Source organism: Piliocolobus tephrosceles, chromosome 19 (assembly GCF_002776525.5).
Source record: "Piliocolobus tephrosceles isolate RC106 chromosome 19, ASM277652v3, whole genome shotgun sequence".
Taxonomy (NCBI): Eukaryota; Metazoa; Chordata; class Mammalia; order Primates; family Cercopithecidae; genus Piliocolobus; species Piliocolobus tephrosceles.
The window spans coordinates 43,143,041-43,166,708 of NC_045452.1; the positions used below are offsets into that span (position 1 = coordinate 43,143,041).

Consider the following 23,668-nt stretch of genomic DNA (forward strand, 5'->3'; position numbering starts at 1 on the left):
CCTCAGGTTCCTCCGCGGGAGCAGCAGTGTTAGGAGACTGTCCTGCCGTGGGAGGGGGCCGCAAGGCTGGGTGTGAAAACACGGTTTGTGGCTGTAGCTGCTGCATGGCCACCTTTGAGTTACTAGCCAGGACCATCTCACTGCTGAAGACAGATGGGAGAAGGGCCAGGCCTGAAAGAACAAAGAGGCACATACATCATCAAGGAAGGTGGAACCGTGAAGAAGGAAAAAGAGGGAGAGGAATATCACAGATTACTTACAGTTCTCTAAACAGGACGAATCTCACGTCTGCTTAGCAGACTAATGTGCTCATCAATGAAGTAGCTGTAACCCCTGAAAAGGCAAAGCAGTGACATGAGTTTATCTTAGTCCCTTCTTTCAAAAGCAGGAAGACATGTTTTTTTGCTAGAGATGACAAGGATTTTTAATGTCGTTGTAGAGCTTTGAAAACTTGGATCCCAATCATTGGATCATGTTTGCAAACTTTATAAGTCAGTTTGCACCTGTTGCAGTAAATAAACCTTGATACCTCAATGGCTTACATGACAAAGATTTCTTTCTGGCTCTTGAAAACTCCAGTGTCGGTTGGGTAAGCCTCCAGGGCAGCTGTCCTTGTGGTGACATGGGGATCAAGGCTGCTTCCATGCATGGAGGCCACCATCTCAGCACATGGCTTCCAGATTGCTGTGGCAGCCAGTGTGGAAGGTCACGAACCAGCTTTAAATTTATTTATTTTTTATTTTGGGGGGACAAGGTCTCTGTCACCCAGGGTGGAGTGCAGTGGCACAATGATAGTTCACTGCAGTCTCGAACTCCTGACCTCAAGTGATTCTCCCACCTAGTCCTTCAACAGTGTTGGGATTACAGGCATGAGCCACTGTGCCTGGTTAAGTACCAGTTTTTACAAGCTTCAGCATGGAAATGTCATAGGTCACTTCCACTCACTGTGCCTTGGCCAGAGCTCCTCACACAGCACTGCCTCACCACGGAGCAAAACTGTGCTGGGAAGGGTGGGGGAACATTTGGGTAGTCAATGACTATCAGATGTCCTGACACATTTTCCTTACTCTCTTCCGCTCAACACCCTTCCTAAGGCAGCTCATTGCTCTTGGAAAGAATGCAGACTCCCTAATACAACTTGTAGGCCCCTGGCCTTGGCCTCCACCTTCCAGTTGCATTGAACAGTTTCCATTGAGTCTCTTGGCTGAGCTTACCTTCTCTTACCTTCTACCTTGTTCTTCTGCCTGCCTGAAATATTCTCCCCTTTCTGCTTTTCTGGCCAACTCCTTTGCTTATGTGGAGGCTTAGCTATCACTTCTTAAGGAAACCTTTCCTAAACCTCTAAATCTGGACTGAGTCCTTCCTTTGAGTATCCAGGCATCCTTTATTTCTCCCGTTACATTGCACTGTGGAAATTCACTATTTCTTTTCATTTCTTTTCTTTTTTTGAGACAGGTCTTGTTTCATCATCCAGGCTGGAGTGCAGTGGTACAATCTCAGCTCACTACAACCTCCACCTCCTGGGTTCAAGTGATTCTCCTGCCTCAGCCTTCCAAGTAGCTGGGACTACAGGTGCATGCCACCACGCCTGGCTAATTTTTGTATTTTTGGTAAAGACAGGGTTTCAACATGTTGACCAGGCTGGTCTTGAACCCCTGACTTCAAGTGATCCACCCACCTTGGCCTCCCAAAGTGCTGGGATTACAGGCATGAACCAGCAAGCCTGGCCGGAAAGTCACTATTAACTAGTCTGTAGTCTATTAGACTGTGGCTCTGTGACACTTGGGATCATTGTGAGAGCAGCCCCTGGGCACAGTGGCCCTCACACAGTAGATGCTTAATTAGTATACCTTGGATATAGGAAGAAGGGAAGGAACTTCCTTTGAGGCTGAATGGAGATGATGATACTGTTGCAGATGTTATGCTAAAGTTAAAAAGCAAAGGCAGTAGAAAAGGCAAGACACTTTTGAAAAAGAATAATGGAGAGATTTTCACATTCCTCGAGGTGAAGATGAACTATGGAGATTCAGTAATTAAAAGAGAGAGATGCTGGTGTAGGAATAGACCGAGAGACAGATAGAATAAAATAAAGAGTTGACATTGCAGTCTTGATTCTGAATTCTGTAGGCTGGGCCAGGCAGGCTGGAAAGTCGGGCAGAGTTTCTGTATTGCAGTCTTGAGGCAGAATTGCTGCATCTTTGGGAAATCTCAGTCTTTGCTCTTAAGATGTTCAACTGTATGAGGATTATACATGGGAAATTGGCATGCGATAAAGGAGGCATTTTATTTTATTTTGAGACAGAGTCTCACTCTGTCACCCAGGCTGGAATGCAGTGGCACAATCATGGCTGCCTACACCCTCGACCTCCAGGGCCAAGCCATCCTCCCACCTCAGCCTCCTGAATAGTTGGGACCATCAGCATGTGCCACCATGCTCCACTAATTTTTGTATTTTTTTTGTAGAGATGGGGTTTCACCTTGTTGCCCAGGCTGGTCTTGAACTCCTAGACTCAAGCGATCCACTTATCTCGGCCTCCCAAAGTGCTGGGATTACAGGTATGTGCCATTGTGCCCAGCCAAAGGAGGCATTTTAAATCAGTGGAGAAAAAATGAATTATTGAATAAATTATTTTTATGGAATTGGCTGTTATTTGTAAAATTTAAAAAATCAGTAATTTAATAATTAAAAAAAACTTAAATAAGATTTAAGTTAAAAAATTAAAAAATAAAGTCATATCCCTAGCGTGTTTTCCTATGTGATTCTCATCTGTGCAAGTTTCTTTCCTACCGTATTGCAGAAAATGAATAAATTGGAAATAGTTAAGGACCTAAAGCAAATGCATGGTTTTGAGGGAGGCTTTTGTGTGCCTGGCAGTGTGCTCCGTGACTGGCCACCAAGTGTTAATAGCTTGGGTGTCTAAGAAATCCTTTCTCCTCCAGTCTGAAAGATTCATGTTGAAATACAGGATATTTTTATGAAAAGTTCTCCCCTCTCCATAGTCGTATTATAGATGAACACTGTGCTGGCTCTCTGTCCATCAAGACAACCAGTCTTGTTCCTCCATAGGCCTTTGGCAGAGCAGGGAGTTAAATGGGCATGTTCATGCCGTGCACTTCAAAGGCAGCTGGTTATGTCAAGTCTCATTATAATGAAAGATGAAAATGGAAGGTGACTGTCTAAACTTTGCCCTGTCTTGGTATTCAAATGCCACATGAATATTGGTTTACTGAATGCAAAACCAGAAAAATATAATGCCTGTGCACTGTCTTGTGTACTTTGTACCCAAGACAAATGAGTACACAGGAGGTACAAGGAGGACCTTGTTGGTATGACAAAGTTACTGTCATACCATTGAATGCGTTTCTGTTGTTGCTCCTGTTTTTGGTCTGTATTGGCTTGTATTGCACTGTATTATTCATTTAATATAAGAGCAAAGCACGTTCTGGATACTAAGTCCTAAACCAAACATGTAAAATACAGGGCTAGCCTCCTGAAAGATTTCTGGATAAATGTGAATATACACAACAGATAAAAATCAGCTGCAATTATTCATATCACAAAATGATACTTAGCATGAAAAAGATTCAATGCAGGGTCTTTAAAGAGAATTTTCCTAATTTAGATAAAATATAATATGGTCAATGTCAATGTACCTTTAAGAGCAAAATCTGTGATGAAGCCCGATATAGTACATTTTACAATTAAAATATTTCAAGTCCCCCAAATTCAAGGTAAGTACAAATAGGACTTTTATTCCTCTCTCTCTCTCTTTCTCTTTCACCCCATCCTTCCCTCCCTTTGTCTTGTGTTTTACCAAATTGTAGTTTAAGATATACAAACTTCTGTCCCTTGCACACACTTTGAGTTGCCTTATAATGGGGGATCTCTAGCAGCCAAAGGGTAGAAAGCTATGAGAAACTGAAAAGGAGCTCTGGCCATACTTAAAGTAAAAACAGAATTGCAGAATTTATGCAATTTGTCTAGCTAATTAAGCAAAAATCCACAAGACAGAATAGCAATAGTGAGCTGAAAGAATGTGCCCAATGGGATACAATTCATCATTTAAACCAATTCTGGTTTCCTACATCAGCTTTACTGGTTGAACAGGCATAATTCCATGAAAATCTGTGGTTAATGTCTCAGGTTCAATTAATGCAGTAAGGAAATGTCAACATTTTAGCTGTTATGTAGCTTTGTTTCTTATTTTTATTTTTATTGTTTTGAGATGGAGCCTCACTCACTTTGTCACCCAGGCTGGAGAGCAGTGGCATGATCTGAGCTTACTGCAACCTGCACCTCCCAGGTTCAAGTGATTCTCCTGCTTCAGCCAACTGAGTAGCTGGGATTACAGGTGCATGCCACCACACCTGGCTAATTTTTGTTATTTTTAGTAGAGACGGGGTTTCATCATGTTGGCCTGGCTGGTCTTGATTTCCTGACCTCAAGTTATGCACCGGCCTTGGCCTCCCAAAGTGCTGGGATTACAAGTGTGAGCCACCACTGCTTTTTTTTTTTTTTTTTTAGTAGAGATGGGATTTCACCATGTTGGCCAAGCTGGTCTCAAACTCCTGACCTTACATGATTAGCCCACCTCAGCCTCCCAAAGTGCTGGGATTACAGGTGTGAGCCACCACACCCAGCCTAAAAAACAAAATCTCCCAGTGCTTTGGAAGGCCAAGGCAGGAGGATTGCTTGAGGCTAGAAGTTTGAGATCAGCTGGGCAACATAGCAAAATACTGTCTCTACAAAAAAAAAAAAAAAAAAAGAGAATAAAATAAGCTGGGTGTGGCGACACGTGCCTATAGTCTCAACTACTTGGAGGCTGAGGTGGGAGGATCACTGGAACCCAGGAGCTCGAGGCTGCAGTGAGCTGTGATTGTGCCACTGCACTCCAGCCTGGGTGACAGAGACCTTGTCTCTAACAACAAAAACAAACATAGCAAAATACAAAAACAAACAAACAACAACAAAAAAACAACCCACCCAAACCCCAAAAACTAAGGGCATGAGTTTGCAAAGGATCAGATAGGACTTCACATGACTTTGCCAGTCTCTGCATTTTGTGCCTGTGCTGAAATGAGCTTATTTATATTCAAGTGTGAGGCCTGAGTTTAGGGCTTGTCTCTGACTCAGTTTCTGTACCACCAAAGAGCTGCCTACCTCTCTTGCCCACTGGCTGACTTGGCCCCAGCCGTGTCTTATGCTGCTCCTGCAGTCACAAAGTCAGTTCATTGCTGCCATTGTTGCTGCCTGTAGTATAGGCCAAGTTGCTGTCTATGCAGTACTAAATTGGCTAGAAGAAGATTCACCTGAAGAGGCTGGGGCATGCATCTAGAAAGCATGGAGAAACTAAACCCCCCTGTTGCCAACTTTGCCTAGCAGTAGGTGGTGGATAGGAAGGGACTGGCTAATTAGTTATTTTCCTTTCTCCACCTCATGCCCTGCCCCACATACAGTTCTGAGATGCAAGCATCCATGTGACCTTCCTGAGGACATTATATGAGATCAAGCCATCATCCAGGCTATTATAAAGCAGCTCAGTAGGCTGGGCATGGTAGCTCACGCCTGTAATTCCGGCACTTTGGGAGGCCGAGGCAGGTAGATCACCGAGGTCAGGAGTTCGAGACCATCCTGGCCAACATGGTGAAACCCTGTCTCTACCAAAAATACAAAAATTAGCTGGGTGTGGTGGTCCGTGCCTGGAATCCCAGCTACTTGGGAGGCTGAAGCAGGAGAACCACTTGAACCTGGGAGGTGGAGGTTGCAGTGAGCTGAGGTTACGCCACTGCACTCCAACCTGGGCAACAAGAGCAAAACTCCGTCTCAAAAAAAAAAAAGAAAAAGAAAAAAAAAAAAACATAGCAGCTCAGTAACCCACGCCCTTGTGTTTGGTCTTCCTCTTCCTTGCCTCACTGGTCTCCCTCATACTCCTGCTTCCCCAGGATTGCACTTGTCAGTGAAGTCTTAGTACATAAACGTGTGCCCCAGGCTCTACTGTCCAGGGAAACGTGGCCCTAGAAAGCAGAGCTTCTGATGGGTTTTGGTAGTAGCAAGTGGATGGTGACAATCTTTGACATTCTGCAGCATCACAATTACAAAAGTTTTTATCTGAAGCTAATTAGGATGAGGTAGAGGAGGAAGCCAAAGTACTGACTTTACAAGACACTGAGACACCTGATGCATTTTGGAGCAATAATAACCCTAAGGACTTGGATGTGGGCAGTAACTTTTGAAGGCATTGGAAGACTTGCAAAAAGAAAATAACAAGTGTAGGGCAGCTAATTGCCACCTTGAGGCCCTGTCTGAAAGCCAGAGTATTTCTGAAGTCACTTTAGTGGAGGTTCTCATCTCTAAAACCCGCAGGACAGAAGGTTCTTAAACCCAGGGTCTGATTATAAGGGTGGCAGAAATGCAAAAGAAGCAAGATGCACAGCCTTAACAGCTCCTCAGTGTCAAAGTAAAGACCTGATGGGAGAGTAGACCACCAAGACCTTGGATGGTGATGTTTGCATGGCCAAGGCTGAGAATATTGTAGTCCTCAATTCCCTGAAGCTTCCTGGCTGGCAGAAGCTGTTCCCAACAACTTGAGGAGAGAATAGCCTCCTCTTCCCAGGGCATTAGACTATGACCTCACCTGGAGGTGCTCTACACGTTGACCATTGTTTTTCTCCAGATCTGTCCCCACTATCTCTCATTATTTCCTGGATAACAACCAGAGTCAGGCCTGAGCACAGCTTCAATGAGGAAGTACAATCCCTGCTCCAGGAGAAAACAGTCTATGTGTCGAAGGCTTACAGTAGCTGGCAAGCATGAATTAGCAAACACCTTGTAGTAGCGTATCTTGAGGGTGTTAGATCATTATGATTACCTGGAGCTGGTCCTAATAATCTTTTGAGACAGCTCCATGACATTTAGATAGGATGATGGCTGCAATTGATAAGGTGGAGATGCTGGAGCATATCTGGCATTATTTCGAGAAAGGGGCTAAGACTCAAGGAGTTGGGAATGTTAGAATGAATTTACTATGTAAATCCTGAGAACCTGCCACATCACTGTGTTTCCTGAAAAAGACTGGGAGACACTTTTGCTATGAATGCAGCAGGAGTACGCAAGTGAAGGGCTCACTAATATCTTTGAGAAGCTTAGTGTCTGTCTTCTGTAGGCAGGCGTAATGGGTACAGACACTTCCATGGAACTGAACTTCTTCTTTTTTTAAATAGGAATCTCACTCTGTCGCCCAGGCTGGAGTGCATTGGTGCAATCCGGGCTTACTGCAACCTGCACCTCCCGGGTTCAAGCAATTCTCCTGCCTTAGCTGAGATTACAGGCACCCACCACCATGGCCACCTAATTTATGTATTTTTAGTACAGATGGGGTTTCATCATGTTGGCCAGGCTGGTCTTGACCTACTGACCTCAAGCAGTCCTCCTGCCTCAGCCTCCCTAAGTGCTGGGATTACAGGCGTGAGCCACTGCACCCGGCTGGAACTGAACTTCTTTATGTCAATGGGGATGATGAGATTCCAGAATTATAAAACTGGATGACAGCTCATAACCACCAGAGGCAAGCTGGCCATAATGATGATAATTGGAAGCACTGCAGAATAGTACTTAGGATGCCTCAGCCTTCAGAGATTTGTAGCATTGGTTAAGAGATCATGGTGTTCCTAGACATGAGACAGAAGGACAGCTAACTAGGGTGTTATTAAGATTGTATAGTAAGAAAGAAAGCTGGAGAATAGAAGGTTGACACCAGTCTCAGTTTTCAAATGTAAGCCAGCTTGAAAACTAGCTTAAAGTAAAGTTTTCAAACTGACTTACTAGGTTGATGCAAAGGTAACCGTGGTTTTGGTCATGACTTTTAATAGCAGAATCGCAATTATTTTTGCACCAACCAAATACATCTGAAAACTGAATGAGAGTCCCCAATTTTTTTTTTTTTTTTGAGATGGAGTCTTGCTCTGTCGTCTGGGCTGGAGTGCAGTGGCCGGATCTCAGCTCACTGCAAGCTCCGCCTCCCGGGTTCACGCCATTCTCCTGCCTCAGCCTCCGGAGTAGCTGGGACTACAGGTGCCCGCCACCTCACCCGGCTAGTTTTTTTTTTTTTTTGTATTTTTAGTAGAGACGGGGTTTCACCGTGTTAGCCAGGATGGTCTCGATCTCCTGACCTCGTGATCCGTCCGTCTTGGCCTCCCAAAGTGCTGGGATTACAGGCTTGAGCCACTGCGCCCGGCCGAGAGTCCCCAATTTTTTATTGCAATGACTGATGTGTGGATTGAGGGGAAGACTTAGGCCTCCTTGAAGAAGGACCCTGCTATTTTCCACAATATACATGAAAATTTGTTCTTCTAATCTTCCCATTTAAGGAATTTGTAGCCATTTCCCCAAGTCACTAGTGCCGGAGAATGGGGACAATTCAGACTTTTTGAGGATTAGTAATACACAAGGTTTGAGCTGATACTGACACAGGAGTTAAGAAGAAATTACTTAGGCAGATAGTGAGGATACGGATGCCCTCAGTAAGGTTTTTCCTTTAATGAAAAGCAGCCCCAAATCATTTTCTAACAAAGAGAAGCCTGTAAAATCAAGCTGCACACAGTGAAACCCCGTCTCTACTAAAAAAAAAATACAAAAAATCAGCCGGGCGTGGTGGCCGGCGCCTGTAGTCCCAGCTACTCAGGAGGCTGAGGCAGGAGAATGGCCTGAACCTGGGAGGCGGAGCTTGCAGTAAACCAAGATGGCGCCACTGCACTCCTGCTTGGGTGATAGAGCAAGACTCCATCTCAAAAAAAAAATCAAACTGCAGACGTAGATGCTAGTAGCTGTACCAATCATATTCAGGATGGGTCTAGGTAAGGAGCAGACAAGATGACCCAGCCAAGGGGAAAGTTCATTTGCATAATAAGACTAGGGTGGGGTGGCCAGCCTTCCCCAGTGGTATATAACATCATACCTGATTGAACCAATCTGTGAGCCCTGTGTAAATCAGGCACCGCCTCGAACCAATCTGTGGGCACTATGTAAATCAGACACCGCCTCCTCTAGCCTGGCTATAAAATCTGGCACATCCGCCCCCAGCAGGCCTTTTCCTCTCAGAAGTTCCCTGTCTCTCACTAGAGAAAGAGTTGTTTTCCTTTCTCTTTCTTTTGCCTATTAAACTTCTGCTCCTAAATGCCTCATGTGTGTCCATGTCCTAAACTTTCACCGTGTGAGATGACGAACCCCAGGTATTGACCCCAGACAATGTAGCCGCTTCAATACCAAGAGATCTTAAATGCCTTATGCTGTCCCTCCCCACCTGCCCTGTCCCCTGTGAGACTGGCAGTTTTAGGAAGTCAGGTGATAAATAGAGTTGTACCCCAAGTCTTTTTCACAATGGGTCCATTTGGACCACTGGATCCAAAAACTACCCTGTGGTTATTTATCAGGTCCCCAAATATATAATTGGGATAGATATATTTAGTGGTTGGCAGAACTCCCACTTGTGAAGTAAGGAACATGGTGGAAGGGCCAAGTGAAATATCTGCAACTGTTCTTTCCCCATTATTCAAGACGGTAATCAGGAATAACAAGGCATTCTAGGAGGGAGTGCAGATATGATTGCTGTCATCATGAACATCAAAGCTGCAAGGTGGTGGTCCCCATAATATCTCCATTCAGTTTACCCACTGTGTCCCTGTAGAAACCAGATAAATTATGGCACATGCTATTAGTTGATAGCCCCCTTGAAGCTGTGGTGCTGGGTTTGCTATATTTACTGATGAAGAGCAACACACATTCTCAGACTTCATATGTGACTATTGATCTGGCAAATGATTTCTTCTCAACCTCCATCACTAGGGGGACTCTGCAGTGGTTGGCCTTTCTGTGGCAAGGACAGCAGTATACATTCACTATCTGCATGTCTGCAGGGATCTTGATCATACTGACATTCTGCTGAACATTGCTCTGGCTCACCTATTAGTGACATCATGCTAATTGGACTTACTGATGTGGGAGTTGCAAGTATCATAGATGCCCTAATACAGAGCATCAACCTGGGATGATTTTAAGCCCCAGGGGATATTTGGGAGCATCTGCAGATATTTTGGTTGTTATAATTGGTTGATGTGAGCAACTGGCATCTAGTGGATAGAGTTCAGGGATGCTTCTGCACACCCTACAACACAAAGGATAGCCCCCAACCCCAACAAAGAATTATCTCTCCCCAAATGCCGATAGTGTCAAGGTTGGGAAACATTGTCCTAGAAGACACCTGTGGTGGGAGGTCAACTCTATGGAAATTCAGGGGTCTGTTACATCAGTGAAGTTTCTAGGAGTTCAGTAGTCTGGGGCATGCCAGACCATCCTTTTTAAAGTTAAAGGATAATTGGCATATAACAGGCTCTTAAAAATATTTGCTGAATGAATGAGCAAATGAACAGCTTATAGAAAAGTCCCCTGTGCAAAGAGAAGGAGGCTTGAGAGAGGGAGAGAGTTTCCCAGAAGAAGGCAGAAGTTTACTATGGCCAGAGGCCAGGAGAGGGCCTGGAGGTGCGGCCTGGGAGAAGGCTGTGGTTTATACGGTTTACATGCTATTCCTTTAGACACCGCCCACAGAAGGTGGAGGGCAAACAAGTGAGAAACAAGGCCTGGTTTGTATTCTAGAAAGATCACTTTAGGACTGGTTAGAGAGGTTGTCCTGAAAGGTTATGAGACCAGACTCAGTCAGACTAGTCTGGCCCCCTTTTTTCGCAATAGTCTGGTTGGGAAACCTTGGACACCTGTTCTGGGTCAGAATGGAAATAAATGGAAGAAACAGATTCCAGAAGATTTGGAGAGAAAAAATTATCAGGAATTGGTGACTGAACTGAGAGTGTGGGTGAAGGGAGAAGGGGGGAAGAAGAAAACTGTCATTATCTTGGTCTTTGGGTAAATGGGGAATGCAGGAAAATAATACAGTTTTAAATGGCATTTTTGAGAAGGTTTTGTTCTGGATATTTTGTAATTTAAAGATTTGGGGCCGGGCACAGTGGCTCACACCTGTAATCTCAGCACTTTTGGAGGCTGAGGTGGGCGGATCACTTGAGGCCACCAGTCTGGCCAACATGGTGAAGCCCCGTCTCTATTAAAAATACAAAAACTTGGCTGGGCGTGATGGTGTGCGCCTGTAAGCCCAGCTACTCGGGAGGCTGAGGCAGGAGAATCACTTGAACCCAGGAGGCGGAGGTTGCAGTGAGCCCAGATTGTACCATTATACTCCAGCCTGGGTGACAGAGTGAGACTCTGTCTCAAACAAAACAAAACAAAGATTGGGGGCATACAAAACATACAAGAGGAAGAATCCAGCGGGTACCTGGAAAAACAGGGTAGGTTTCAGCTGAAGAAGGAGACTCGGGAACCTTCCTCTGATGGGTGATGTTTGAAGTGATGGATTGCATGAGAGCATGCAAGAGAAGAAGCTAAATGCTTCATGTGTGTTATTCTGTTTCATCCTCAGCCGTGTGGAGAGGAATATTGTCTCCATTTTATAGATGAGGAAACTGAGGCTCAGAGAGTTTATCTAACTCAAGTAGACAAAGCTGATAATGGATAGAACTCATATTCAAACCCAGACATTTCTGCCTTTAAGGCTTACTCCACCACCTCCTAACTTACCTTTATTCAACTTTTATGAACCTTTACTTTAAAATGCTATGGGTCGCAGTGACTCATGCCTGTAGTCCCAGCACTTTGGGAGGCTGAGGTGGGTGGATTACTTGAGGTTAGGAGGTCAAGACCAGCCTAGCCAACATGGTGAAACCCCATCTCTACTGAAAACACAAAAATTAGCCGGGCACAGTGGCATGTGCCTGTAATCCCAGCTACTTGGGAAACTGAGGCAGGAGAATTGCTTGAATCCAGGAGGTGGAGGATGCAGTGAATCGAGATCATGCCACTGCATTCCAGCCTGGATGACAGAGTGAGAACTTGTCTTAAAAAAAGATTCTGTGGATAGCAATTTATCAAAACCACCAGTGCATTTACAAGCTGACCCAGCTATCCCACTTCTGTAGGAAGTGACCTATGGTCTGACCCAGACAGGTACAAAATGACATATGCCCAATGTTACCCATTGCCGCCTTGTTTCAAATAGCAAAAGACTAAGCAGCAGGATGGGAAGTGTTAAATAAAGGATGGTGCATCCATACAATGGACTGCCACGGAGCTGTACAAAGAGTAAGAAATCTCTTAGGGAATGAATCAGAGAGCTTTGGATTATGTTGTTAGTTTAAACAAAAGCAACGACAACATCCAGTGTGTCAAAACACTGTGTATACTGTGCTCTGTTTTGTGTAAGAAAGTGAAAATAACATTTACTTGTATCTGTGCAAAGAAACACAACGAATATAAGATACTTATTGAATGAGTTACTTATAAACGCAGTGAAAAATGGAGTAGAAGGACACAGAACAGGAGCAAATCTTCTCAGTGGACACCTTTTAGATTTGAAGTATGTGAATATGGTACCTATTCAGCAATTAAAACATTAAAAAAATGGTATATTTACCCATTAGCCTCTATCTACATTTGATATTTATTTCTGCCTCTGGAAAGATGGCTTATGGATTTATAATATTTCTGGCTTATGGCTTTACAATATTCCGGTACTTAGCAATCAGTCAATCAATGGATTGATTGACCATCCATCCATCCATCCATCCATCCATCCATCCATCCATCCATCCAATTATTCATTCATACGCCAGATGCTGGGCTAGCCACAGGTGGAATGATTGAGAAAATTAAAGGCAGGCATAGTTTCTGCATTAAGTCTAGATAGAAAAACAGAGATTAATCAAACCACCCTACAAATATGCTAAAAATGTCAACCATGCTGCAAAAAGTGTTATATATATATATATATATATATATATATATATGTATATGAGTTGTATATATATATGTGTGTGTGTGTGTGTATATATATATTATATATATACAATCAATTGTTCTGGGATGGGGTAGGCAGGGCATGTTAGGAAAGGTTTTCCTGAGGAACTGGCGTCTGCGCTTCAGGAAATGCAGGAAGTAATAGGCAAAGAGAGGGAGGAAAGGTGGAGGGAACAGTATTTGCAAAGGCTCTGAGGTAAGATGGAGCGCGATATTTGACGAACCCAAAGAAGGCCTGTGCAGTTGCTGTGTAGGGACTGAGGAGATGGGGCGGATATATTAGAAAGGGAGGGGTTACAAACATGCAGGATCTTGTCAAGCATGAGGGTTTTTGTGATGACAACTGGATTGGAACCCACTGGAGAGGTTTAGACTACAGTGGAACAATATGATCCCAATTATTTATTTATTTGAGAGGCATCTCACTGTGTTGCCCAGGCTGGTGTGCAGTGGCATAATCTTGGCTCACCGCAAACCTCTGCCTCCTGGGTTCAAGCGCTTCTCCTGCCTCAGCCTCCAGAGTAGCTGGGATTACAGGCACACACCACCACACCCAGCTAATTTTTTGTATTTTTATTAGAGACGGGTTTCACCATATTGGGCAGGCTGGTCTCAAACTCCTGATCTCAGGTGATCCACCCACCTCGGCCTCCCAAAGTGCTGGGATTACATTTATGTTTTAAGAGGACCACTGAGGACTCTTTAGAGAATGATGGGGGCATGTAGCAAGAGTTGACTGAAGGAGACCAGTTGGATGGTCCATCGTTAAAAAGTAGGCAAAATGTGACCTTCACTTGGACCAGGGTGGACGTTAGGGTTGAGAGAAGTAGATGGATTCAAGAGAAAATGAAACCAAGAAGACTGGGTGATGTGTTGTATAGGAGTGAAGGAGAGAAGTTGTCAAACATGGCCAGGTTTCTGATGAGTACAGTGGAAGAAATGGGGTTTCCATTTCCTGGAAAAAAAAAAAAAAAACCACACATTAGGGCAGTGTGTTTTCTGGGGAACACGTTGAGTATGAGGGTTCCTGGGCTTTCTGACAGTTGCCTGTTTTCTTCTGGTTCCTGTGAAGCTTTAGCTGTTAATCTTCCTTCATGTTTCATAATTCCTTTGTGTTTTTAAAAGACTGCCCTTCTATTGCTGCTCTCTTCACTGCTTCCGTATTTACAGGGATCTTTTTTCTTTATTTTCTCTTGGCCTTCCACAGAATGATTTTGGTAACTTGAAACTACCTTGGGGAATGCAGCCATTATATTTTCAGTCTCTCTGTGTGGCAACACTGCTACTGATATTTTCACAGGTCCTCAGTTTGGTAGTGCTGTTTTTTTTCCCTTCTCAACTTTGAAAACACAACACTAGTACTGTTTTTTGCATCCATTGAAGAAGCAGTGGAATCACTGGAAGTTTCCTAAGGGGAACACTTTTCTATATGGAAAGGAAAGGGTGGGAAATTGCTTTATGATTCAAAAGCTGGCATAAACATTTGTTATTATTATGATTTTTAAATTGTGGTTTATTCCTGCATAACTTATCCAACCATGGAGCCACATCCAGTCAAGGGCATTGTGACCTCTGTGGGGAAACAGAGCAACCTGAACACCTGATGCAAGCTTTCTGACCTGGAGGCAACTCCAGTGACTGACTTCCAACAGGTCTGTAAGGACAGCTTGTTTTGAAGTTGTGTCTGCTGCTAGCACAGGTCCTGCAAGGTCCGTTTTTCAAGGAATGAATTCTTTTCATGTTTCTGAATGGAATGGATAGCTAAACTTTCATTTGGTTGGTAGTGAGGTATAGGCGTGGAGAGATGACAGTTGGTGAGAGGACGAAGCATGAGAGTTTAACAAGGGCCTGGGCGAGCTCAGATTGCTGACCTTCAGGTGTATTCTATTGGGCACTATGGAGGATATGAGAATGGCCTCAGATCTATGACAGCAGGTGGCATCATTGACTAACAGCCCCAGCTGCTGTGCTCTGAAATCTATCACTCATTGGCCTGAGACCTTGCTTTTCATGCCTGAGCAAGGTGGGATACCCAGACAGGCCTGTTTCTGGGAGAGGTGAGATGCCTCTGACTGTGGCTTAAGGCCTCCCAACTGGCCTTGCAGAACTTCCTGGAGAAATGCACTGTAGTTGAGGAAGCATCTAATTCACCTTGCTTCCTTCCCTCTCTCCTTCAAGGAGGTCAGACCTACATGATGGTCTAACATCTCTGGTAGTCTGCTCCTCATGTTCTCTCTGTTGTAGACTGAATGTCTTTGCCCCCCAGATTCATATGTTGAAACTCTAATCTCAATGTGATGGCCTTTGGGAGGTGATTAGCTCATGAGGGTGGAGCCTCATGAATGGTATTAGTGCCCTTTAAAAATACTCAGAGAGTTCTTTTGTCCTATCTTGCCATATGAAGATGTAACAAGAAGTCAGCTGCCTGCAACCCAGAAGAGAGCCCTCCCCAGAACCTAACCCTGCTGCTGGCATCCTGATGTTCAACCTGCAGCCTCTGGCACTGTGAGAAATCATGTTCAGCTGTTTATAAGTCACCTAGTCTATGATATTTTGTTATAGCAGTCTGAATAAGAGACTCATAGGCACTTCTCTTAATAAATTACTTGTGCATTGAATCTTGCCCTGGTTTCTGCTTTTCAGAAGATCCTGACTTGATTAAAGATTCAGAAGATCCCTTGATTTTAAAAAGTGGCCGGGCATGGTGGCTGACACCTGTAAAATTCCAGCACTTTGGGAGGCCGAGGCGGGCGGGTCACTTGAGGTCAGGAGTTTGAGACCAGCCTGGCCAACATGGTGAAATCATGTCTCTACTAAAAATACAAAGCTTAGCTGGGTGTGGTGGTGCACACCTGTAATCCCAGCTACTTGGGAGGCTGAGGCAGAATTGCTTGAATCCAGGAGGTGGAGGTTGCAGTGAGCTGAGATTGTGCCACTGTGCTCCAGCTTGGGTAACAAAAGAATATTCTGCCTCAAGCAAGTTTTAGAAGGTACACATGCAGTCCCACTGTCTTACCCCTTCTATCTTGTCAGCCTGGTTCACATGTTTACGTTACATGTCTGACTTCGGTAGGTGTTTGATTTTATTTCCTAGGTCTTGTATTATCTTTCATAGAATAGTAGAGATAGAGAAATAGGGAAGGATTGACAAATTAGGAAAATATGACTCGGTGTATTAGTCAGGGTTCTCTAGAGGAATAGAACTAATAGAAAATATATATATATATGTATATGCGTGTGTGTGTGTGTGTGTGTGTGTGTGTGTGTGTATGTGTAGTCTGAGTCCCAAAACTGAAGAACTTGGAGTCTGATGTTTGAGGGCAGGAAGCATCCGGCATGGGAGAAAGATGTAGACTGAGAGGCTAGGCCAGTCTCTCCTTTCACATTTTTCTGCCTGCTTTATGTTTGCTGGCAGCTGATTAGATTATGTCCTCCAGATTAAGCGTGGGTCTGCCTTTCCCAGCCCACTGACTCAAATGTTAATCTCCTTTGGCAACACCCTCACAGACACACCCAGGGTCAATACTTTGTATCCTTCAATCCAATCGAGTTGACACTCAGTATTAACCATCACAAGTTAGATGAAGTTGAAGTTTTTGATCTGTTGAAATTTATCAAATTGGGGTATCGTTATCATTCAGTATGTGAATGACCCATCTAACTTTTAAATTTTAGCAATACATTTAATTTTTTTCTATTTTAATTTAACCTGTGAGTCTATGGAGTTTTCTCAAAATTAGAAAGTTATAGAATTAATGATGCATTTTGCCATTTATTAATATGCATAATTGTTGAATAGCCAAGTTCTCTTCAGTATTTGTAAAGCCTTGGGTTTTATGTCCACTAATCCTGACTCTTCCCTTGGGAAGAGGTGGACTAAATAATTCCCTTTTGGTACATGGTACACATGGGTATAAGTTGTCATATGACTTCAATAAATAGCCTTCTGAAGTTCCCAAACAACAAAAATAGCTTCCCAACAACAAAAGTAGTTTCCCAGCTACTCTTACTAGCATTTCCAGTAATTATTTTTATAAAAGTTTTTTCTCTATTATTTCTTGCCTTCAAAGCAACTCGTCAGCTCAATTATTCTCCTTGATTTGGGATTTAGTAGAATCTAAGCTTTGTTGTTGCTGTTGTTAGCCAAAAAGAGATGACCGCGCTTCTTTCAAGTTGGGAAGACAGAACCATTAGACAGAGTAGATTTTCTCCACCTTAGAAAGTTTTCCCTCTACAAAGAACATGAATGCATCCAGGACCAACTACATAATTTTTAGGGCTCAGTGCAAAAAGAAAATGTGGATCTGCTTGTTGAAAAAGCAGAGAAAAAATGCTGCTAAAGATACTAAAATATAAAGTTTTTCTTTTACGAATCTCTTCTGGTCACGTGCATGCTCCACTGTCCCAAGTTCAAAGGTAAAATTGGCAAGAATTTCCAGATGGCCACAGCAGAGCATGAAACCAAGCTTGGGACTCTTCTGAGTGTGGGACCCTGGGTGTGACTACAGCAGTTCCCGTGGAGCTGGCCCTGGATACAACTCACCAGCAAGCCACAAGCAAGCTAGAAGCCAGAGAGAACATTACCCCTCTTCCCTCTGGAGTTTCAGGTGGAGGTGTGGGCAGGGATCGTGGTAGTTGCCTGAGTCTGGGCTCCCAGGTGACATGGAAGGCACGGTGCTTTTTATCTGATGTGGGAGAACAGGAGCAGTTTTTCTCTCTCTTCTTTGTTCTTGGCTCACCTGGGCAGTGGCTTCGCCACACTGTCTATCTTTGTGGAGAGAAGGGGAATGACTTGTTCATGACGGGCAGTGGTATTTTGACTTTCCATTGTAAATACTTTATGTATATGTCTCCTTATATTTATTGAGTGCTGGCTCTATGTTGGCTTCTGTTCTAGGTGTTGCTGGGATCTTTCTGTCCTCATGGAGTTTACATTCTCATGGTGGGGAGGAGTGGACACAATGTAAGGAATGTCAAGCCTGGGAGTGCTATGGAGGAAAGCAGGGTGGAGAAGGGATGCGGGGGTCGGGGCTGCTGGTTCATAATTGTCAGTAGGGAGGTGAGGGAAGGTCTCACCAAAAGGTGACACTTGATGACGAACTGAAGAAGATAAAGGAGGGGTCCATGCTGACCTCTAGGAAAGAGTGTCCGGGACAGTGATCGTCAATGCCAAGATTCTGTGGTGAGAGTAGATAACTTTGTTCTTCATTGACCTTGCATGAGGTTTTGGTGTGATTTTAGCATGCGAAGATCTACATGAAAACATTCTTTCCCTCTTTTAAGTAGAAAAGCAGTACTTCTGGTACTGGCTGGGTGTGGTGGCTCACACGTGTAATCTCAGCACTTTGGGAGGCTAAGACAGGAGAATCACTTGAGTCCAGGAGTTTGAGACCAGCCTGGGCAACCTAGGTAGACCCCCTCTCTACCAAAAATAATAATAATAATAAAAATAAGAATAATAATAATAATAAAGAAAAATAGTATGCCTCTGTCCTTGCAGTTAAAGATGAACAAGGAAGAGTTCCTAAGCCTTGACTGAATGTGGCTTCATCTCTTCCAGCAGCCACACAGCTGGGCTCTGATGTCGAAGAACTACAGATAGAGCTCTCTTATTAAAGGACATTTCTTATTAATGGCTGACTTCAAAGCAAACTTTAAAAAAGTCCAATCGATTTCTCATTTATTACATTTTGTTTTGTAAAAGATTTTATGTCAGTGATTGCAGAATGAAGATGCCAATAGTAAAATAATTGGTTTATAAATGGAAAGTTAATCAGGCGTTCCCCTTTACATCATCCTCTCCAAGGTCAGGGCATGACTGAAATGCAAAGAAAATGCGTTTGTACAGCAAGCAGATGATAGGCTCACGTGGAGGGCTGTTAACCTTGGGGGGCTTGCCTCCTCAAGTGTTGAAGCAAATGGCTTGATGAGCTTCAAAGGCATGGGACATTATTGTACCTGGGAATATAAGAATGGTGTCTGCAGTTACATTAATTGGGATAACAATTATGAAAGCTTCAGAAGCCTCAAATTTCAGAGCCCACTCTAATCCCCAGGAAGACTTTTCCCTGGGTGGATATAATATTGCTGTTTTCCAGGTGCATTCCTAAGATGTATTACATTTCTCAGACTTACTTTGTATAGGCCACTGCCAGGGGCAGGTTTGGGGGTGGCCAGAAGATTCTTTGGTTTCAGCCAGGCAACTCTCTGCCTCCCTGGAGTGTTCGTGTACTTGGGGAAAGCCAGGGTCAAAGTAGACTCGACGTTTGTCTGGAAGCATGAGCTCCATGTCCCAGTTTCAGTGAAACAAAAGGCAGGAATGCAAAGATCTGTTTCCTGGAACTGTTCATATTTACACAGTGATAACGTATTTCTTCATGTTGTTGACCCAGATGTAGTCATATCTTGCCTGGTGACAGAGGCTGCTTTGTTGATTGTACGCTTTGGAATTTACTGGGCTTCTGTTGAACATGGACTATGTTTTCGTGGAAAATAGAATATTAAAATAGTTGACAATTATCCCATAAGTGGAGCTGCGTTCCAAGAACAGCAACGTAGGTAATCCTACCTGATTCACCTCTAGCTCTCTTCTTTGAATTTCTGTTGGTGGCAACAAAGCTTTCATGAAGAACAACATCCTTTACCTTTGAAAAAGAAAACTTCCATTAAAAAAAAGGCAGGCAGGTTTTAAAAAGTTATCATTTAAGGCTCTTGTCTGATCCTTACTTTAGGGGAAAATCCTTGCAATGTAACAAAAATATCAATGGGTTTACATGAGCGATTCCAAACTCCTTGCAGAAAAACTCTTAGATAGCATTTGGAAGTATCATTGTGGCAGAAGTATATTGAATAACCACGGTCATCTCAATCAGTGATGTTTGTATTCACATGGGCCTTGACTTTTGAAGCCTTTAGAGAAGGAAGAGTTGGCATATGTTAAACACCAAGGTTTTTGCCAGCTGAACGTGTCATTCTTTCCGTTTTCTCTTTACAGGAAATGTTAAGTTATTCATTGATGTTTCCTGAAATGATATTGCTATTACCCATCCAAAGGGCCATAGGGGTGGGCCTCTAGAACATTGTCCCTGAAGGTGTTCATGTGATGATTCCAGCACTTACATCCTCCAGAATCTTTCTTTTCTTTCAGGCAGTGGCACAGAGGCGTTAGGTCTGACATGAAACGCAGAAGCGTGAGTAGCCCTTGCCCTGATCCTTCCCGCTAGGAAGCCATTTCCTTCCCTCCAGAAACCACTGCCAGTTTTGGACAATCTCCTGCTGATGTTGGTATCATAGGGGACAGGGAGGAAATGGGACAGGAATGTCCTGGAGCTTCTAGCCCCTGTATTTCTACTTTATTGGCCAAAAGTAATGGGCAGACACAGCATTTCGGCTGATTTTGGCACAGAAAATGAAGGGAAGCTGGGCAGGACACGCAGCACGGACCCATGCACTTCATCCATAAAGAAAAAGTATTTCTGTAAGTTAAATTAACTTCAGAAGCATGAGCCAGGATGACTCAGTTGGAGCTATGAGGTTCCCAGTTGTTGGCTCTAGTGCTACAAACCGTCCCTTACCTCTGTCCTTTCACTGTAGCTCCTTCCTCCCTGTTTCAATGTCCTTGGGTCTGGAAATGAGTTCATATCTCGTCTGAGAATTTCTACAACTGCCGGAGGCTCACAGGTTTATTGGAAGCTCACAGATGAAAGCACCTGAAAGCTTTTATTTCTTCGCTAAAATGTCTTCCTGAGGACACACATATAGTGTCATTGTGATCTTTAATCTTACTTCCTAATCCTTTTTTTTTGGACAGGGTCTCGTTCTTTTGCCCAGGCTAGAGTGCAGTAGCATAATCTCGGCTCACTGCAACCTCTACCTCCTGAGTTCAAGTGATTCTCCTGCCTCAGCTTCCTGAGTAGCTGGGATTACAGGCATGTGCCACCTCACCTGGCTAGTTTTTGTGTTTTTTAGTAGAGACGGGGGTTTCACCATGTTGGCCAGGCTGGTCTCAGGCTCCTGACCTCAAGTGATCCATCTGCCTTGGCCTTCCAAAGTTCTGGGATTACAAGTGTGAGCCACCACACCCGGCCAATCATTTTCTTATTACAGAGAATAGTTTTAATCACTGGAAAACTGCTAGCTTCTCCAGGAAGCCAGATCTTTTGGAAATCATGCAAAAACACCAACAGCAATTACAAAACTAGCAACACAAAATGGATTAAAAGTCTTAATGTAGATCTATTTCTATTGGCTTTTTTGACAGTAGCTGAGAGAGGCTTGGAAAGTACAATTTCAGCTTCAATGACACATGGCAGGGTGTATTTGGGGAGGAGAGGCTCCACGTGAAATTCCAGGGCAGACGGTCCTTACTTCTCAGGCAGCAGCTACCTGGCCACAGGTTGGTCACACTTGTGTTTGAACGGTGGGCATCACTCAATCTGAGACAGTTCATGAGGAGTCAGAATGGTCTTTAAGGTTCTTCTTTATCTCTTCTTCTGCCTTTTGACCGACTCCACTCTTCATCTTCCAGAAGAATAATCCAAGGGATCACATCCTTAGGGCACACTACTGTGTACCCCACTGGTCAGCACAGACATAGGGTGGAAGGATCTGGGGTGACTACTGGCTCATTGAGGAGCTCTAGTTTGCTCTGATTCTTCGTCCTCACTTGGCCACGCATAGCAGAGGGTCTTTTGCAGACAGGCGGTGTCTCCAGGGGCCTCTCAGGATGGCTTACCTTGGAGAATTTGCCAGGCTTGGGTTTGGCCCCAGGCTGGCAGGCTCAGAGAGGATTGGGTCATCACATTAAGAGATGGTTTTTTTTTTTCTCTCTCTCTCTAGCACAGACACACGCTTCTCTCATGAGACTCAAGTGTAAAACCAGATCTCCAATCCATTGATTTTTCATAAGAAATATAACTGCAGAGAGCCTGGATTCTCAAGAATGCCAGGCAGGTCTAACTACCTGGGGAATGAAATCACAATCAGAAAGAAGGGTGATCAGCTTGGATTCAGAACTGGGGGTGTCAGTGGTGAGGCTCAATCAGAATAATGGATGCTTTCTGCAGTGGGTTGAGTGGTGAGCCACTCAAAAGGTGTGTCCACCCGAACCCTATAAATGTGACCCTATTTGGAAAAAGCGTCTTTGCAGATGTAATTATGTTACGGATTTTAAGATGAAATCATCCTGGATTAGGTGATCCCTAAATCCAATGACAATTTACAAATTCTATGCCCTTAGAAGAGAAGAAGGCCATGTAAAGACAGAGGAAGAGGTTGGAGTTAGGAAGCTACAAGCCAAGGAGTGTCAAGGATTCCTGACAGCCCCCAGAAGCTAGAAAGAGGCATGGAATGCCTTGTCCCTCAGAGCCTATAGAAGGAGCCAACCCTGATGACATTTGATTTTAGATTTCTGGCCTCCAAAACCGTGAAACCATACAGTTGTGTTGTTTTTAACCACTCAGTTCGTGCTAGTTTGTTATGGCGGCTCTAGGAAATTAATACACTCTTTCATTTAGATAGAGCTGCCCCTGGGCCAGGCAGCTGGAGGCCTTGGGCCAGCCCCTTCCCTGCACCGTGTTTCTATGGGGCCTGCCAACATTTGCGCACAGGCTGGGCAGCTTCCATGGCTGGCCACTCTAGTTTACAAGGAGCACATTTTATCTTTAGACATGGTAATCCATCCCCATGGGAGGATTGCTGGACTGGGAGCTATTCTTTCTCTTAAACCTGCCATTTATACGTATTGTCTGATGGTTTTGCAGCTTAACTATCCAAGTGGCCACCTTATTCCCCAAATGTTCTTGGGGACAGTGATGTGATAAAAGTGGAAGATATACTTCTGCAGAAGTGTATTTCACAAGGACTCAAAATACGTGTTTGCATGTTTTACTTCTATGCACATTTTCCCATGAAATCTTGCCAGCCCGGATTGGTTCCAGAACTTGTCTGTTCTCCTGGGGCTTTAGTAGTGACATCAATGTGTGGTACAGAGTCCACCTCATCAGTAGTTACTGGGTACTGAATAAAAGAAAAAGCAGAGGTAAGATTGTCTAAGGTTGAGTGTAACTTTCTCTCCAGGGCCAAGCCCATCCCTCCCATATTCTTCAAAGAAGATATTGATTTGAATTTCTTTCCTAATTAAACATTTTCCTGAGAAACATGTTTCACGGAGGATGGGATGCTTGTGCAGATAGGAGTTGCTCTTCTGGTGATGAGGTGGGATGAGGGTGGAGTGGGTTTGGGGAATGCATGCGCGCAGGTGTGGGGCTGTCACATTGGCTGCAGGAGTGGGGAAGGAGCCAGCAGGAATGACCAGAAAGGCCTGGAATACGCATGAGCAGTTCTGACTGTCTTTGGTAAGTGACATGGAACCATTGGAAAGGATTAGGCTGGGTAATATCATTATCAGATTTGACTGTTTTTAAAATTAATCCATTCATTCATTCATTCATTCATTTATTCACTTATTTTAGAGATAGGGTCTCACTCTGTTGCCCAGGCTGGAGTGCAGTGGTGCAGTCGTAGCTCATTATAACCTCAAATTCCTGGGCTCAAGTAATCCTCTTGCCTCAGCCTCCCGAGTAGCTGGGACTGCAGGCACCCACCACCATGCTCAGTTAATTTAAAATTTTTATTTATTTATATTTTTTGTAGAGACAGGGTCTTACTGTGTTGCCTGGGCTGGTCTGGAACTCCTGACCTCAAGTAATCTCTTGACTTGGCCTCTGAAAGCATTGGGATTACTGGTATAAACTA

General features: G+C 44.0%; 1 long non-coding RNA gene across 1 annotated transcript in view; it reads left to right on the forward strand.

Moving 5' to 3' along the window:
• LOC111524646 overlaps positions 1-18,345 on the forward strand; it is a 31,505-nt gene extending 13,160 nt beyond the window's left edge. The window contains exons 3-4 of the long non-coding RNA XR_002725837.2: positions 2,464-2,556; positions 18,197-18,345. This is a non-coding gene — a long non-coding RNA (uncharacterized LOC111524646). The remainder of the gene's footprint in view (positions 1-2,463; positions 2,557-18,196) is intronic.
• The last annotated feature ends 5,323 nt before the right edge of the window (positions 18,346-23,668 follow it).